General features: G+C 25.3%; 1 long non-coding RNA gene across 1 annotated transcript; it reads right to left on the reverse strand.

The window, feature by feature from the left end:
- Positions 1–426: 426 nt before the first annotated feature.
- On the reverse strand, positions 427–1284 carry LOC135930086 (uncharacterized). Its single transcript, XR_010572727.1, has 3 exons — positions 1182–1284; positions 737–1079; positions 427–694 (listed from the first exon to the last, which is right to left on the reverse strand). It is a non-coding gene; the product is annotated as an uncharacterized LOC135930086 (long non-coding RNA).
- Positions 1285–8754: the final 7470 nt, after the last annotated feature.

Below are 8754 nucleotides of genomic sequence, written 5' to 3' on the forward strand. Positions count from 1 at the left end.
ATAAAATCTTTACTATTTTAATACTAACATAACTGAGGATGTTATCGGCAGAAGAAATTAATTAAGTTAAAAATAACTTATCCAAAATATGTTGGATATGATTTGTATAGAATATAAAATTGTCGTGGGTCAAAATCTAATCCTGAAAAGCAAAGATAATCAAACTAAAGGGCATTTATAAATTATAAAATTTGCTTACCATTAAAATAATAAAAATTCACTTTTACTTATTAAATGCAATGTTTGAAATAAACAGCATTCACATCAAAATTAAACAACAGATGGATAGATGAGGTTGTTACAAAGGAGAGCGGTGTAACCAGGGATGCGAACCCGACAAAATTTTTGCCCGGGTTCGGTTCGGGGTATAAAAAAAAAGGTGGGTTCGGTTCGGGTTAGGGAAATATTTTTGAACCCGGGTTTGGTTCGGGTTCAAGAATTTTTGAGTTGATAAAAAAAATTCTATATTTAAATCATAATAAAAAACTAGACATAAATTTGATATAAAAAATAAATTTTTTATTTTATTTATAGGCAAATATAGTTAAAAATACAAAGCATATAGTCATGTATCAATTTTAAAAATTTTATTTAGACGTATTAGCATAATATCTTCCAAGAGTTGTTCACTCATCCTCGATCTATGTGGTGAAAGAATGAATTTCAAATGTGAAAAAGATCTTTCAACGCTAACCTATGTTAAATGTTTTTATATGTGAAAATATGAAAAATTAACTTGGGTTGCAGGAACAGCAAATAAGATTTTAGATAAAATATATAATTCAGGGTGTTCCAGCTTAGCAGACTCCCAAAAATGCAAAATATTTTCCTTCTTATCTAATTTTTTATAATCGCTAAATCCAGTAATTATTGTTCCAATAAATCGTTGGCCCTCTTTTAAGTATTTTCTCCTGCCTTTCTTTAAGTTGTATCAATTTCTCTAAATCATCTTCTTGTTCAATAACTTCATCGGAACTAATATCATCAGATAAAATCGGCGTTGTTAAGCTTTTAATTCGTCTCCATAAATTGACAAGATGTTTTTTCGCACAAATCTTATCATCATCACTAAGTAATACCTGTAATATTTAAGGATTTATATTGTTTATATTTAAATATTTCATAAAATAACAATTTTAATATAAATCTAAAATAATTAATTTACTAAGCTTTTAATTAACCTTGTATCTTGGGTCCAGGTATATGGCAGCTAAGAGAATTTCGTTCTTTATAAACCTTTCTTCTCTGTTCTTAAGACAAGAATATAGTAATTGAGCAAAATGGTTTAGATTTTTTTCCAATTCGATGCAGCATCTTAACCATGCTGCATAAAAATCTGTCAGTGTTAACTGTTCAGATTGGAATTGTTTGGTTGCGATTTTTAGCGGTTTTGAAATTTCAACAATCGTTATTATCTCTTTCCAATCTTCAGTCAATAAATAATCAGATTGCTCTGTAAAAAAATCTTCGATATTGGGTTTTAGTAAAATCAGCCTTTCTAACATATCATAGGTTGAATGCCATCTGTGGCAATCTAACACAGGCTTAGGGAGTTTCATATTTTTTAATAACTTTTGGTAAGTGGGATGTCTTAATTTTAAATTTAGGCTCCTAGCTTTTGCAATGGTTTCCACAATAGGTGATAATTTTATAGCATCTTGAAGTGCCAGCTGAAGTGTGTGAGCTGCACACCGTACACTATAAATCGGATAGGATATAATAGTTGATAAAAAAGTATTTTGTATATCATATTTATATACATTTACATCCATATTTTCCTCATCTGCTGATTCACTCCTTATATCATAATCAGTTTCAGGTTGCAGGAGCTTTATAGCTCTTAAAAAATTAGAACCATTATCAGAAGTAATTGTGTATATTTGTCGAATATTAATTTTAAATTTTAGTAAAGTTTTTAATATATTCTCTTTTATATATTCTCCTGTACATCTCTCTTTCAGCTCTACAATTCCAAGAGTCCTCAAATTTATAATGGACTTTGATATAAATTGAATATTTACACCAAGAATTGACCTATCTAGTCGTTGAACTGCATCAACTTTTAAACTTATTAATTTTCCTTCTACCTCTCTCGATATTTTGTCTCTAATTGATTGGGCTGTTTTATTAATAGTTCTGGATAAATTTTCTTTGTTTATAACTAAATTGAGCCCAGATAGGAGTGGATTTATAATTCTTTGAAATCCCGAATCTTCAATAATTGATAAAGGCCGGCCATTTACAATAACAAGTTCTAGTATAGAACTCAATAAATCATTAGATGATATATTTATACTTATATGCTTTTTTGGAAAAAAGGTTTCTATATTAATTTTAGGTTTTTTTGCCAATAACAATTCCTGATATTTGGTTTTTTCATTTAAATAATTTAAATATTCATTGTTGTGATTTCTTTCCAGGTGTCTTTCTAAATTTGACAAGTGATTACCAGACATTTTTACTTTGCAATATGAACATATTGATTTTATTAAGGGTAAAATGCTTATCAAATATGACTTTATCTTTAATCTTAAATCTATAAAAAGAGAACAATTTTTTTAAATAGCAATGATTTCAGAATTAAAAAAGAGATATTTATAAATTTAATTTCATTTATAATATGCACTTCATTAATATCTTGTAAAAATTAAACTGAACCAAAAATAAATGATTAGCATATATAAATTTTAAAATCATTTTAATAAGTTCACAAAAACTGCCCTACATTTAACAATTTTTAAGTTAGATGTTTAGAATTTTTTAAATTAACAATATAATAATTTTTACTTTGATCTGTTAACCATTTTCTTCTAATTAATAATCTTTAAGAATAATAAGATAAAAATTTAAAAATAAATGGCGTAAATTCAATTGTTTAAAATTTTTAACACTCCAATAGGAATCGAGAATAAATTTAAAAATGGCATAAATGAATTAAGTTGTTAAAATTTATTAAGACTTCATTTAATTGGAAATTTGAAAATATAATATTTGTATTTACATATATTAATATATGATTTAAATAATACACTGAACCCGATTGAACCCGGGTTCAAATAAAATTCTTGGGTTCGGTTCGGGGTTTTGAAAATTTTATAAATGGGGTTCAGGTTCGGTTCGGGTTCAGAGTTTATTTCTAAAAACCCGGGTTCACTTCTCCGGGTTCGGGTTCGGTTCGAATCCCTGGGTGTAACTAAACTGAGAATTGATAGGTAAAATTTATTTTTATTTTATTGCCTATCAATTATTTTTAAATATATAAATAAATTATTTTTAAAGTAAAAATAAAATCTATCCAAAATTATAATTATTTAAATAGATAAATTAGAATATAGAAGATATTGTAGTCCATAAATTTATAATATGTATAGAACAGATCTATTATATAGAAAATATAACACACATAATATATTTTGTATATCATAAATATAATTCCACTAGATGGCGTAAATTATTATAATTTTAGTTTTTAATTATAAATAATATGAATTATAGGAGCATTCTTCTTCGCTCTGGATTAATTGATTTGGTACCAACTTATATAAACATAAAATGAAAAAATTTTTAAGATCCCATCATTATTTTTGGAGTTATGATGTGGATTCTCAGTTTAGTCAATTTTTTAATTTTTTTTTAAATTTTTGGGATTTTAAAAATATTTTATTTTTTTTGACTCTTTGGTGTAAACTAACTTATATAAACATAAAATGAAAAAAATTTTAAGTTTCATCATTATTTTTGGAGTTATGATGTGGATTCTCAGTTTAGTCAATTTTTAACTTTTTTTTAGATTTTTGGGATTTTAAAAATATTTTATTTCTTTTGACTGATTTGGTGTAAACTAACTTATATAAACATAAAATGAAAAAAATTTTAAGTTTCCATCATTATTTTTGGAGTTATGATGTGGATTCTCAGTTTAGTCAATTTTTTAATTTATTTTAAATTTTTGGGATTTTAAAAATATTTTACTTTTTTTGACTCATTTGGTGTAAACTAACTTATATAAACATAAAATGAAAAAAATTTTTAAGTTTCCATCATTATTTTTGGAGTTATGATATGGATTCTCAGTTTAGTCAATTTTTTAATTTTTTTTAAAATTTTTGGGATTTTAAAAATATTTTTTTTTGACTCATTTGGTGTAAACTAATAAACATAAAATGAAAAAAATTTTAAGTTTCCATCATTATTTTTGGAGTTATGATGTGGATTCTCAGTTTAGTCAATTTTTTAATTTTTTTTTAAATTTTTGGGATTTTAAAAATATTTTATTTTTTTTTGACTCATTTGGTGTAAACTAACTTATATAAACATAAAATGAAAAAAATATTAAATTTCCATCATTATTTTTGGAGTTATGATGTGGATTCTCAGTTTAGTCAATTTTTTAATTTTTTTTTAAATTTTTGGGATTTTAAAAATATTTTATTTTTTTGACTCATTTGGTGTAAACCAGGGATTTGAACCGAACCCGGAGAAGTAAACCCGGGTTTTTAGAAATAAACTCTGAACCCGAACCGAACCTGAACCCCATTTATAAAATTTTCAAAACCTCGAACCGAACCCAAGAATTTTATTTGAACCCGGGTTCAATCGGGTTCAGTGTATTATTTAAATCATATATTAATATATGTAAATACAAATATTATATTTTCAAATTTCCAATTAAATGAAGTCTTAATAAATTTTAAATAACTTAATTCATTTATGCCATTTTAAATTTATTCTCGATTCCTATTGGAGTGTTAAAAAATTTTAAACAATTGAAATAATTTACGCCATTTATTTTTAAAATTAGAAGAAAATGGTTAACACATCAAAGTAAAAATTATTATATTGTTAATTTAAAAAATTCTAAACATCTAACTTAAAAATTGTTAAATGTAGGGCAGTTTTTGTGAACTTATTAAAATGATTTTAAAATTTATATATGCTAATCATTTATTTTTGGTTCAGTTTAATTTTTACAAGATATTAATGAAGTGCATATTATAAATGAAATTAAATTTATAAATATCTCTTTTTTAATTCTGAAATCATTGCTATTTAAAAAAATTGTTCTCTTTTTATAGATTTAAGATTAAAGATAAAGTCATATTTGATAAGCATTTTACCCTTAATAAAATCAATATGTTCATATTGCAAAGTAAAAATGTCTGGTAATCACTTGTCAAATTTAGAAAGACACCTGGAAAGAAATCACAACAATGAATATTTAAATTATTTAAATGAAAAAACCAAATATCAGGAATTGTTATTGGCAAAAAAACCTAAAATTAATATAGAAACCTTTTTTCCAAAAAAGCATATAAGTATAAATATATCATCTAATGATTTGATGAGTTCTATACTAGAACTTGTTACTGTAAATGGCCGGCCTTTATCAATTATTGAAGATTCGGGATTTCAAAGAATTATAAATCCACTCCTATCTGGGCTCAATTTAGTTATAAACAAAGAAAATTTATCCAGAACTATTAATAAAACAGCCCAATCAAGAGACAAAATATCGAGAGAGGTAGAAGGAAAATTAATAAGTTTAAAATTTGATGCAGTTCAACGACTAGATAGGTCAATTCTTGGTGTAAATATTCAATTTATATCAAAGTCCATTATAAATTTGAGGACTCTTGGAATTGTAGAGCTGAAAGAGAGATGTACAGGAGAATATATAAAAGAGAATATATTAAAAACTTTACTAAAATTTAAAATTAATATTCAACAAATATACACAATTACTTCTGATAATGGTTGTAATTTTTTAAGAGCTATAAAGCTCCTGCAACCTGAAACTGATTATGATATAAGGAGTGAATCAGCAGATGAGGAAAATATGGATGTAAATGTATATAAATATGATATACAAAATACTTTTTTATCAACTATTATATCCTATCCGATTTATAGTGTACGGTGTGCAGCTCACACACTTCAGCTGGCACTTCAAGATGCTATAAAATTATCACCTATTGTGGAAACCATTGCAAAAGCTAGGAGCCTAAATTTAAAATTAAGACATCCCACTTACCAAAAGTTATTAAAAAATATGAAACTCCATAAGCCTGTGTTAGATTGCCACAGATGGCATTCAACCCATGATATGTTAAAAGGCTGATTTTACTAAAAACCAATATCGAAGATTTTTTTACAGAGCAATCTGATTATTTATTGACTGAAGATTGGAAAGAGATAATAACGATTGTTGAAATTTTAAAACCGCTAAAAATCGCAACCAAACAATTCCAATCTGAACAGTTAACACTGACAGATTTTTATGCAGCATGGTTAAGATGCTGCATCGAACTGGAAAAAAATCTAAACCATTTTGCTCAATTACTATATTCTTGTCTTAAGAACAGAGAAGAAAGGTTTATAAAGAACGAAATTCTCTTAGCTGCCATATACCCGGACCCAAGATACAAGGTTAATTAAAAGCTTAGTAAATTAATTATTTTAGATTTATATTAAAATTGTTATTTTATGAAATATTTAAATATAAACAATATAAATCCTTAAATATTACAGGTATTACTTAGTGATGATGATAAGATTTGTGCGAAAAAACATCTTGTCAATTTATGGAGACGAATTAAAAGCTTAACAACGCCGATTTTATCTGATGATATTAGTTCCGATGAAATTATTGAACAAGAAGATGATTTAGAGAAATTGATACAACTTAAAGAAAGGCAGGAGAAAATACTTAAAAGAGGGCCAACGATTTATTGGAACAATAATTACTGGGTTTAGCGATTATAAAAGATTAGATAAGAAGGAAAATATTTTGCATTTTTGGGAGTCTGCTAAGCTAGAACACCCTGAATTATATATTTTATCTAAAATCTTATTTGCTGTTCCTGCAACCCAAGTTAATTTTTCATATTTTCACATATAAATACATTTAACATAGGTTAGCGTTGAAAGATCTTTTTCACATTTGAAATTCATTCTTTCACCACATAGATCGAGGATGAGTGAACAACTCTTGGAAGATATTATGCTAATACGTCTAAATAAAATTTTTAAAATTGATACATGACTATATGCTTTGTATTTTTAACTATATTTGCCTGTAAATAAAATAAAAAATTTATTTTTTATATCAAATTTATGTCTAGTTTTTTATTATGATTTAAATATAGAATTTTTTTTATCAACTCAAAAATTCTTGAACCCGAACCAAACCCGGGTTCAAAAATATTTCCCTGAACCGAACCCGAACCGAACCCGGGCAAAAATTTTGTCGGGTTCGCATCCCTGGTGTAAACTAACCTATTTAAACATAAAATGAAAAAATTTTTAAGTTTCCATCATTATTTTTGGAGTTATGATGTGGATTCTCAGTTTAATCAATTTTTTAATTTTTTTAAAAATTTTTGGGATTTTAAAAATATTTTATTTTTTTGACTCATTTGGTGTAAACTAACTTATTTAAACATAAAATGAAAAAATTTTTAAGTTTCCATCATTATTTTTGAAGTTATGATGTGGATTCTCAGTTTAGTCAATTTTTTAATTTTTTTTTAAATTTTTGGTATTTTAAAAATATTTTATTTTTTTGACTCATTAGGTGTAAACTAACTTATATAAACATAAAATGAAAAAAATTTTAAGTTTCCATCATTATTTTGGGAGTTATGATGTGGATTCTCAGTTTAGTAAATTTTTAAAAAAAATCGTATACCCTTAAATAATTTAATTTTTGGGAGTGACGGAGATGGTATCGGCCTTGCGTAGAAATTTTATAAATTCAACCCATCTTTTATGTACTAAGCACATTAAAGAAAATGAAAATTAGAAACATAATTATAAATTTTATTTTCAATAAAGATGGAATAATATATTCATTAACCGATGAAATCTTTAAAAAAAATACAGATAATTTAAAACAATATTTACCTTTAAAAAATGAAATAATTTTAACACCATACACCAACAATAATTGTGAAAGTATAAATCATGTATTAAAAACAAAATTTGATTGGAAAAAAACTCCTTTACATATAATGATAAATAAAATAAATGATATAATTTTAATACAAGAAAAAGACTACGAGAGAGCCATATGTAGGTTGGGCCCTTATTATCTAACAAAGGCATTAGATATATCATCCATGCATCAGAGCTGGGCTGAGATGACAGATGCTTAACATAAGGCAATTCTGTTGAAAATAGTAATGGAAAACTAATTACCTCAACATGTGGTCAATTAGCTATAATGAAACCTTTAGGATCAAAAAAACCTAATCAAGCCAAAAGAGCCAAAGCGTAAAGAACGAAAACAATAAGACCATAGATTTATGTTTTTTATTATAAATCTCTAATTTCCAACAATTAATATATCCAATAATTAATTAAATAATTCTCCCTATATTTATAAAAAATAATTTATATATTTTTAACAATTATCGATCCTCCTGGCTTTTACAAAAAATTGATATATGTATGTAAAGAAACCTTCTTATCTTCTTATGAAACTTTATAATGAGTTTATATTTATCTTAATTTTTTTTATAAAATTATATAATATTTGCGGTATTGCTATTTCTAATTGGTCTAAATATTTTATTACTCTTTTTTTATGATATAAAAATACCCAACGGTCTTTTTTACCCCTAAATTTTAATTGAAGTAAACTAGTTTTCCGATTCCAACTATAAAATAATGCATTTATTTATGTTTATATAAGTAAGTTTACACCAAAAGAGTCAAAAAAAATAAAATATTTTTAAAATCACAAAAATCTAAAAA

Source organism: Gordionus sp. m RMFG-2023, chromosome 5, assembly GCF_954871325.1.
Source record: "Gordionus sp. m RMFG-2023 chromosome 5, tfGorSpeb1-WG-v2, whole genome shotgun sequence".
NCBI classification, from domain to species: Eukaryota; Metazoa; Nematomorpha; class Gordioida; order Chordodea; family Parachordodidae; genus Gordionus; species Gordionus sp. m RMFG-2023.